The following is an 8,367-nucleotide window of genomic DNA, read 5'->3' on the forward strand; positions in this document are numbered from 1 at the left end:
TAAACTGATGATGGATGGTGACTTTTTAGAGGCCATTGAATTCAAATCTAAGTAATAAAAACGTGTCTAATTTTGTGATTATTCTGTTTTATAACTAATTTCCTGATTTTAGTGTACTAACTTTTATCTGACCACTGCACTTGGTTGCTGACCAGACTTGACGGTGGAGATGTGCAAGCCAGAATACAGCTTCAACTGTACCTCAAACGCTGTTTACAAAGAAGTTTTCCGTAATTTATCATGAGATTTATCTTGATGCCCCAATTGTATTAACCGACTTTTAAACTTTATGTTCAATGTTTGATACCTACTATTAAGTTTTGCTTTTATGATTTACACATATGCTATTTGTATGACCCGTGCGGCAGCACGGGTGCAAGGTCTAGTTAATAGTAAAATCAAAACTCTCACAAGGAGAGAAAAAATCCGAACTCTCACAGTAAGAAGAGAAAACCCGTATTTAATAAAAACAATCCAAGACATTGCAGCAATTGGATTGACGGAAGGGGTAATCAGTGATATTGCTCACCAATCCTCGATCAATTTATCGCTCACAATTATCTAAAGATACTCATCTAATAACGCCAAAAGTCGAAGCATGAATCACTAACATCAACAAAAATTGCCCAATTAAAAGAACATAGCAAATGGGTATCGTGTACGATCACGTATTGCAATAATCAATTGGAACAATGAATTAATCAATTGAAAAACCAATTGATTTCAATTGATAAATCGGTGCTCATAACCTTCATGTATCTATCCACATGGCTTGGTCTAACAATCAGAGAGAAAATAACAAGTTCGGTGAGAAAGAGTAATACAAACCCTACCCTAGCACAGCCATTCACGTTGGTGCGGTTCCAATAGTTTTCGATTTCGTGCGTCAGTCCCTCTATTATTTAATAGAACACTTCTTCAGTGGCATTGATCACACCTTGATTATCTCTTTGATCACAACATGTGAAACCCCGTAAAAACAGAAAAACTACAAAGGTAAAGGAATATTGTTGTTCACACATTAGAGAAGGCTGGGACACACATGTAAAATACGTTTTTGCCCCCTCGGCAGTTAACTGCCGAGGAATTTGAAATCCGGCTGCAGTTAACTGCCGAGGAATTCCTCGGTAGTTAACTGCCGAGGAAAGCATTTATGCAGACAGCAGGTTCTGCATTAATGCTAAGCATTTCCAAGCCATTTTTCGGCCAGTTTTTACCTGTAATTTTACCAGAGCATTTCCATATGCAATTCAAATTATACAACAATGAAACTCGGTCATAAACAAGAAAAATACAATATCTTTTACATATGTCCATAATTAAATCAAACCGACATTTGGTTCAAACCACACAAAAGTTTGAAATTCATCAAAACGGAACATAGTGTCCATAATCAAACAACACATTACAAGTCATTACACATCATTACACATCATTAAATTAAATCCCTACTTACATTCATTACAATTGCATATGGAACGAACATATATATATAATACATTATTTTCCACCATATTCCTAAACATAAATCCGACGTCGCTATCGTCTTTAATAAGCCAAGGCATATAGCTTGCCGTTTTCCATGCGAATTCATCTCTATCTTCTCCTAGGTCTATCATTGGCATTAGAGCAGACAAGTGACGTGTATATTGATTTTCACCAAGATGCTCAAAATAAGTGTTAAGTTGTGTCTTCAAATCATCAATAGAGTCCGTCGGTGTTATCATAACCTTAACCGTCTTTTTAAACGCGCAATACCTAACACGACCTTCAATTCTTGCAACCTCTGACATGTTTCACTTGACAAAAGCTTTAACAAAATAATCATAGATTAGAACAAAATTAAATGGAATGTAATAACGAATAAATCAAATGCGTAAACATTAATAAGCTATAAATAAGTATTGCACTAGTTTCAAGTCAATAAAAGTCATATTATCATATATATCAATATCATTTACATAATGTTACTTATATATTGGCCACAAAAAATTGGCATTACAATTTTGACCCCAAAATATACGTCGGTGTAATTTCTACCAAAAAAAAGGACTAACACCGACAAAAAAATCCCTAGTTAATTGCCAAGTGATTGGAGAAGATCAAGTGACATAAAATCTTCCTCATCTTCCGCAATAACTTCAAATTGTTGCTTTGGTTTTTCGGGAGTGTCCAACAAAATAGGCGCCGCTTTGTTTGATTCCTTTTGTGGTTTCGGCGGTTTGTTTCCACTTTCAATAGCCATGAGCTTTCGGAACAACTCATGTTGATCCAAATACTCATCTTCCCAAGTCACCGCATCTTGTTTCTTGTGATTGTGCCACTCCGTAGATGATGGAGGTAGTGGACAACCATTCCTCAAGTAAATAAGCACAAAGTGATTAGGAATTACCCCAAGGCACATGATGGGAGTTTTTTGCTTACCCGGCGGTGGTGGCCCTCTTAGTGGAAAAAAAGATTCCGAGTTACCAAGTTCAAGATTTGTCAACACAACCACACACCTTTTGTAATAATTGGCAACAATGTGCCCCATGTCCGGAAAAGTAACCACTTATCAACAAGATGTGCACAACTTTTTGTATTTGCGGGAGGATGTAAGCCATTTAAAATGTAGTTATAACGATCCTCACCCGCAAATACTTCAACATAATCATCTCTATGATCTTTTAATTCTTGAATAAGATGTGTACGAATCATGAGATGATTTTGTTCGGTTAAGCCCATGAACTCGGCTATAGCCCGGAATCCACAATGTCCATCGCCAATAACATCCACCACTTTTTCAATAAATGGAAGCATGAAGCGTGGCATATAATCAATAGGCCTCATAACCGGGATAGCCTTAGGCTTTGGATACCGAGAAGGTGGTGGAAGTGGGGAAATTGGTGCTTTACCAAGACGAGCACCTTTTTTCCTTTTATATGATGATGTTGTTGGTGATGGTGACGGTTGACTATCCGGATTTTGGGAATCAACAACCTCCCAAGAAGAAGGGATCCGGCTAGTGGATGTAATTCTTCCTTTAGACCTCGCAATGTCCACTTTTTTCTTGGCTCCCTTGGTTGTTGCTTTTTGTGGTGGTGGAGACATCATGGTGGTTTCAGGAAATGCCAATTGCCGCAAAGCCTCCTTGACTTCAAGCTTCATTTGGAAAGAGAGTTTCTTGAGACGTTCTACAATACCCTTCAACTCATCATCCACCGAAAAACCAAGTTCATTACTTTCTTCTCCCATGCGTAACCTTTGCCAATGGTGGTGTATCTCATCCAATAAAATTGGATTTTCTTCAAGGAGTTTAGTTGCAATTTCGCATGCACATGGTAAGCCATAAGATGTCCTTTGAACACAACCACAAATTTCCTTGTTCATGCACAACGTTTCCCTACAACGTGACTCTTCCATAGCAATGTTGTCCAAAGCATATCTAGACACATGACCACCTAAGCCGGAGTACAAAGTGACATCTTTGAATCTATGTTCCAACACGGTAACGCTCTGACCAAAGGCTGTTTGTATCGCAGTGTGTTGAAGCAACAACATGTTATGTATTTTCTCCCAACAAGTACCCAAATCCCCCACACTATTGTCTAAATATTTCTTCACCAAAGCATGAGCCGATTCTACCCTATTGGTGGATCTACAACCAAGATGCAACACACGGTCTGTCCATACCCTCACTATTTTCTCCTTCACTTCATTCAAGGTGGTCATGGCATAGGCTAGGAAAGGTGGGAAATCACTACAAGCATCTTGGAACTCCACTAATGCATTTGCATATAACTCTTGAGTGGACGATTCAACCATATCTTTCCATGCCCTCATGATCTTCTTGACAACATCGCGATTACTCACATCTTTCCCATCCTTTTTTCCCATAGGATATTTACAATCTAAGACGCACCTTTGTTTAACATTTGCTTGCACATGAAAGTAACAATTCATACCATAACTTTCCGGGAAAACAATTCCAACCGCTTTCATCAAAGACCCATCTCTGTCGGTAACAATCACCTTAGGCATATTCATCTTTGAAGTAAGAGGTTTACGCAACATTTTTAAAACCCAAACAAAGTTTTCCTCTTTCTCATGCATCAAGAATCCAAACCCAACCGAATATGTCAAATCGGTCGAAGTTACCCCAACTACCTCAAACATTGGCATCTTATACAAGTTGGTTTTGTAGGTGGAGTCCATAACCAAAACCGTTGGAAAATTGTTAAACAACTTAACGGATGTTGGATGAGCCCAAAAGATATCTTCGATTGTATTACTTTCACCATGTGTTCTTGAGTAATTAGTATAGTTGTGCTCCTCCAACTTCGAGATTAGATATTGCAACGGCTTCTTGTCACCTCTATTTGCCTTCCATATTTTTTGACGTTCATTGTACACTTGCTTCACATTTGTCATGCAATGTGGTCTTTTGTTCTTCAAGTGTATCAAAATATTTCTTGGAAGCATCTTGCTCTTGGTCAAGTCATGTACAATCTTCTTGTCATCCTCCTTTAATCTACCGGCAAGAATGTGTCCTTCTAAAGCCGGCTCCATCGCACGGTTGTGAACTCCATTAAGAATGTTCAATCCCCATTCCTTTGTTTGCGTACTTTGATATCCACTAATCATGAACAAGCACCCGCATTTTCTTGAGCCCGTTGTCGCATGCTTTGGTTTTTTTTAGGCACTTTGTGAGCTCCACTCCTTTCACACACTAGGCGTAATATTGGATGGATCAAGCTTGATCTTTGTGTAACAATTGTAAATCCCGCCTTATTTGCTTGACACCGTACCCACCCAAGCAATTCTTCTCTATCTTGAAACTTAATGTCGTCAGAAAAAAACCTAGCCGTGTCCACTTCGTGGGCTTGAAGTGGGACGACACCGGGTCTAACATATTTAGAAGCTTGTTCAATGTTTGGTTTGACTTCAACCTTAGGCGGCTTGACATCTCCGGAAATTTGGACAAAATTACGTTTTGTCTCTTCCGAAACATCTTCCGCGTTCTCGGTCATTACTATAATTAAACAACACATAAATATGAATTAACAACTAACTAATGCATAAACATCAATGCCATAATGAACTAAAACAAAAAAAACAAAGAAAAAAACAAAGAAAATTTTTTTTTGAAAAAATGGCAGTAGCTGCCATTTTTTCGCACCAAATTTTTTCCTAAGTGTTCCTCGGTAGTTAACTACCGAGGTTTTCCTCGGTAGTAAGGTACCGAAGTTTTCCTCGGCAGTACACTACCGAGATTCCCCATGCCAGAGTTCTACGTGACTGACGTAGATACCCATACAATAACCAAAAAATAAATCGATTAAAATGCTCAATACCTGTTTTTTTACGTCTAGAGTGTGTTGATAGCTCCTATTCTTGATGCTTGAATCATTTGGATGAAGATTTGATGAAAAAAAAATTATTGGATTTGGGGGGATTGGATGAAATGGTACGGAAGTTGATGAAAATAGTGTGTAGGGGGAGCAGGTTTCCTGTTTCATCTGACGAAACATAATCCTCAGCAGTTAACTACCGAGGAATTCCTCGGCAGTTAACTGCAGCCGCATTTTGAATTCCTCGGCAGTTAACTGCCGAGGGGGCAAAAGCGTATTTTACATGTGTGTCCCAGCCATATGGAATGTGTGAACAACAATTTTCAAGGTAAAGAGGACAAAGTCGAGTTAATTAACGTGACTCTTCCGCCAATCGATGATATTAGGTCTTCTAGCGTATTTTTAGCTATGAATCACATAAAAAAACACATAAGAAAATGCACCTAAGTATTATTCCAAGTAATTTTCTTTAGTTATCCAGTAGTGATTAATCTTTGTTAAGAAATATGTAAGACACACAATATGAGTTCTCTTAACCGACCTTTTCTCTATACGTTATATGACCACTTACTTACAAGGTTCAAATCTTGTATCATTTAAAACAATTCATTGTTGATACGATACAAATAATTAAAGCGTTAAAATGGTAAAAACAAATACCCTTTGATGCAATTGTTAAATAAAGTAATAAACAAATATAAAAAATATGTCTTGAAATTAAAATCCACTAAAAAAATGTTTATACCACCGATGTTCTGGATTTGTCTCATTCCCTCAATTAGATCTGGCCTGTCATCTTTCATCCCCATCCTTTTCTTTCTCTTATTAAGCTAATTATCCTCTTTTTTTTATTGTTAATTTCGGAAACATTGGATGATAGTGCAGTAAATCTGAATAAGGCGAGAAAGTGCGGTATCCTCGCAATCTATGAATCTTGCCCTTTACCCACAAGCTCTTTAAAAAAACTATTTTCGATAAATCAAGTTATACTCATGGACGAACTACTACAATGTTGTTATAAAAAAATAAAAAATATTGAATAAACGATCTGCCTAAAAATATAAAACATAATTTAGAAGGCTTCATATTCATAAAACAAGACCACCAAAATAGCACAAAAAGCTGCGCATATTATTAAGTGTGTTAGTGCCTAAAAATATAAAACATAATTTAGAAGGCTTCATATTCATAAAACAAGACCACCAAAATAGCACAAAAAGCTGCGCATATTATTAAGTGTGTTAGGGAAGAAAAGTAAAACCACAAGCTAAATAAACTGTTTCGGTGAGTTATTTCATTTAAATAATGTGCCCAATAAATATGAATGAAAAGGAAATGTATTTACCCACTCTTGTACCATGAGTGGACCTTAAAAAAAAGAGGTCCATATTAAAGGCTTCCTCTATATATATATATATATATATATATATATATATATATATATATATATATATATATATAAAATAGATTTGATGCGGTATAGTTCGTGGATTAAAAAGAAGTTAAGAACCTCAAATGGTGTTCACTATTGGAGTATCTATAAACTTCTGTGTTGAAACAAAAGAAGTGAGAAATGTAAACTTTAAGAATGACACCTAAGATTAAAACCGTATGCCCTAGTTTTGTGTCCCTTGTGCACTAAATATGGACACTCTGGTGCATTAAAGCTCTTACATAGGTAGAGTTCAGAAAAGAGTCTCACCATTTTAGTGAATTATATGTAGCCTTATCCTGTTGTTTTTTTTTTACGCAAGATGTTTCCAAAATTTGAATATGTGACCTTTGATGCACTTAACAACCACTTTATTGTTGCACCGAAACTCTCCATTCTAATTGAAAAGATGACACAGAAAAAGAACAAATAGTTAAAGAGAGAAAATGTTAATAAAAAAAAAGAATAGAAAAACTTTTTTGATGTGATTTGATTGCATGTTGTGATCATATTTTATGTGACAAAAAATCTTCTCATTTTGTCTAGTAATTTATCTTTGTTGATAATGGGCCCCGTGTTGATAATGCCTTCTACTGAAGATTCACGGTCCAAACACAAACACATTAAAAGAAAACGAAAAATTTAACTTTAGTCCTTACTTTTTAGTTACTTGAAGGTGATGATAGCAAAATCAAGCGCAATTTCGGTGCAAAAGTTAAACACTCTCATCTTAAGTTTTCAAATGTCTAATCTTTCCATTGTTGAGAAACTTATTTCTTATCTCATTAGTTGCTTCACAACATGGAGTTAACCTTGGAAATGAAACGACAATATACTAGAATCTCCCACAGTTTGAGGTACGTAATAATGCTCTTGCAATTTGCAACAAATTGATATTGTTTACCGTTATAATTTTGACGGCATCAGTAGCTTAAAGTTGTTGGATCAAAAATCACACGACTTTAATTTTAAATTTAATAGATCAAACTTAAAATCAAAACCGTTCAATCTTTGATTGAGTAACTTAGAGCTACAAACTGCATTAACGCATGAAAATTGTGAGTCTAAGTTACGTAGCTCGGACCGACCCTCATTTCATGTTTGGTAAACAAAACTTGAAATCAAAACCGTTCGATTTTTTATCAAATGACTTTAAGCTGCAAATTTGCTTGTATGCATAAAAATTGTGACAATATATAAGTAATCAAGATCCGAGTGAAACCCACTTTATGTCAAAGCCAAAACTACAATATGATTTGTTTCAAAAAAAAAAACTACAATATGATATTCCTCCTAAGTAATCAAGATCCGAGTGAAACCTACTTTATGTCAAAGCCAAAAAAACTACAATATGATATTCCTAGTTTTTTTGGCATTATTTGTAGATATTTTCTCATAAACGAAACAATTATTTCTTTCTCCTCCTGTAATGGGATTTTAATTTTATCATGATTAAAAAAACTGATTAGGTAGATTTGGAGGGTCAGTTTGGTCGTCCAAAATCTAATATTATAAACAACATTGCATTAAATGTTGGACCCATGAGTTACGTGTTGGCAATGCATTTGCAAATTGTGGAAGCCAACTACTATCTACAACAAACAA

The sequence above is a fragment of the Medicago sativa genome, chromosome 1 (genome assembly GCF_051527215.1).
Source record: "Medicago sativa cultivar Bolivia chromosome 1, Bolivia_mono, whole genome shotgun sequence".
Classification (NCBI taxonomy): Eukaryota; Viridiplantae; Streptophyta; class Magnoliopsida; order Fabales; family Fabaceae; genus Medicago; species Medicago sativa.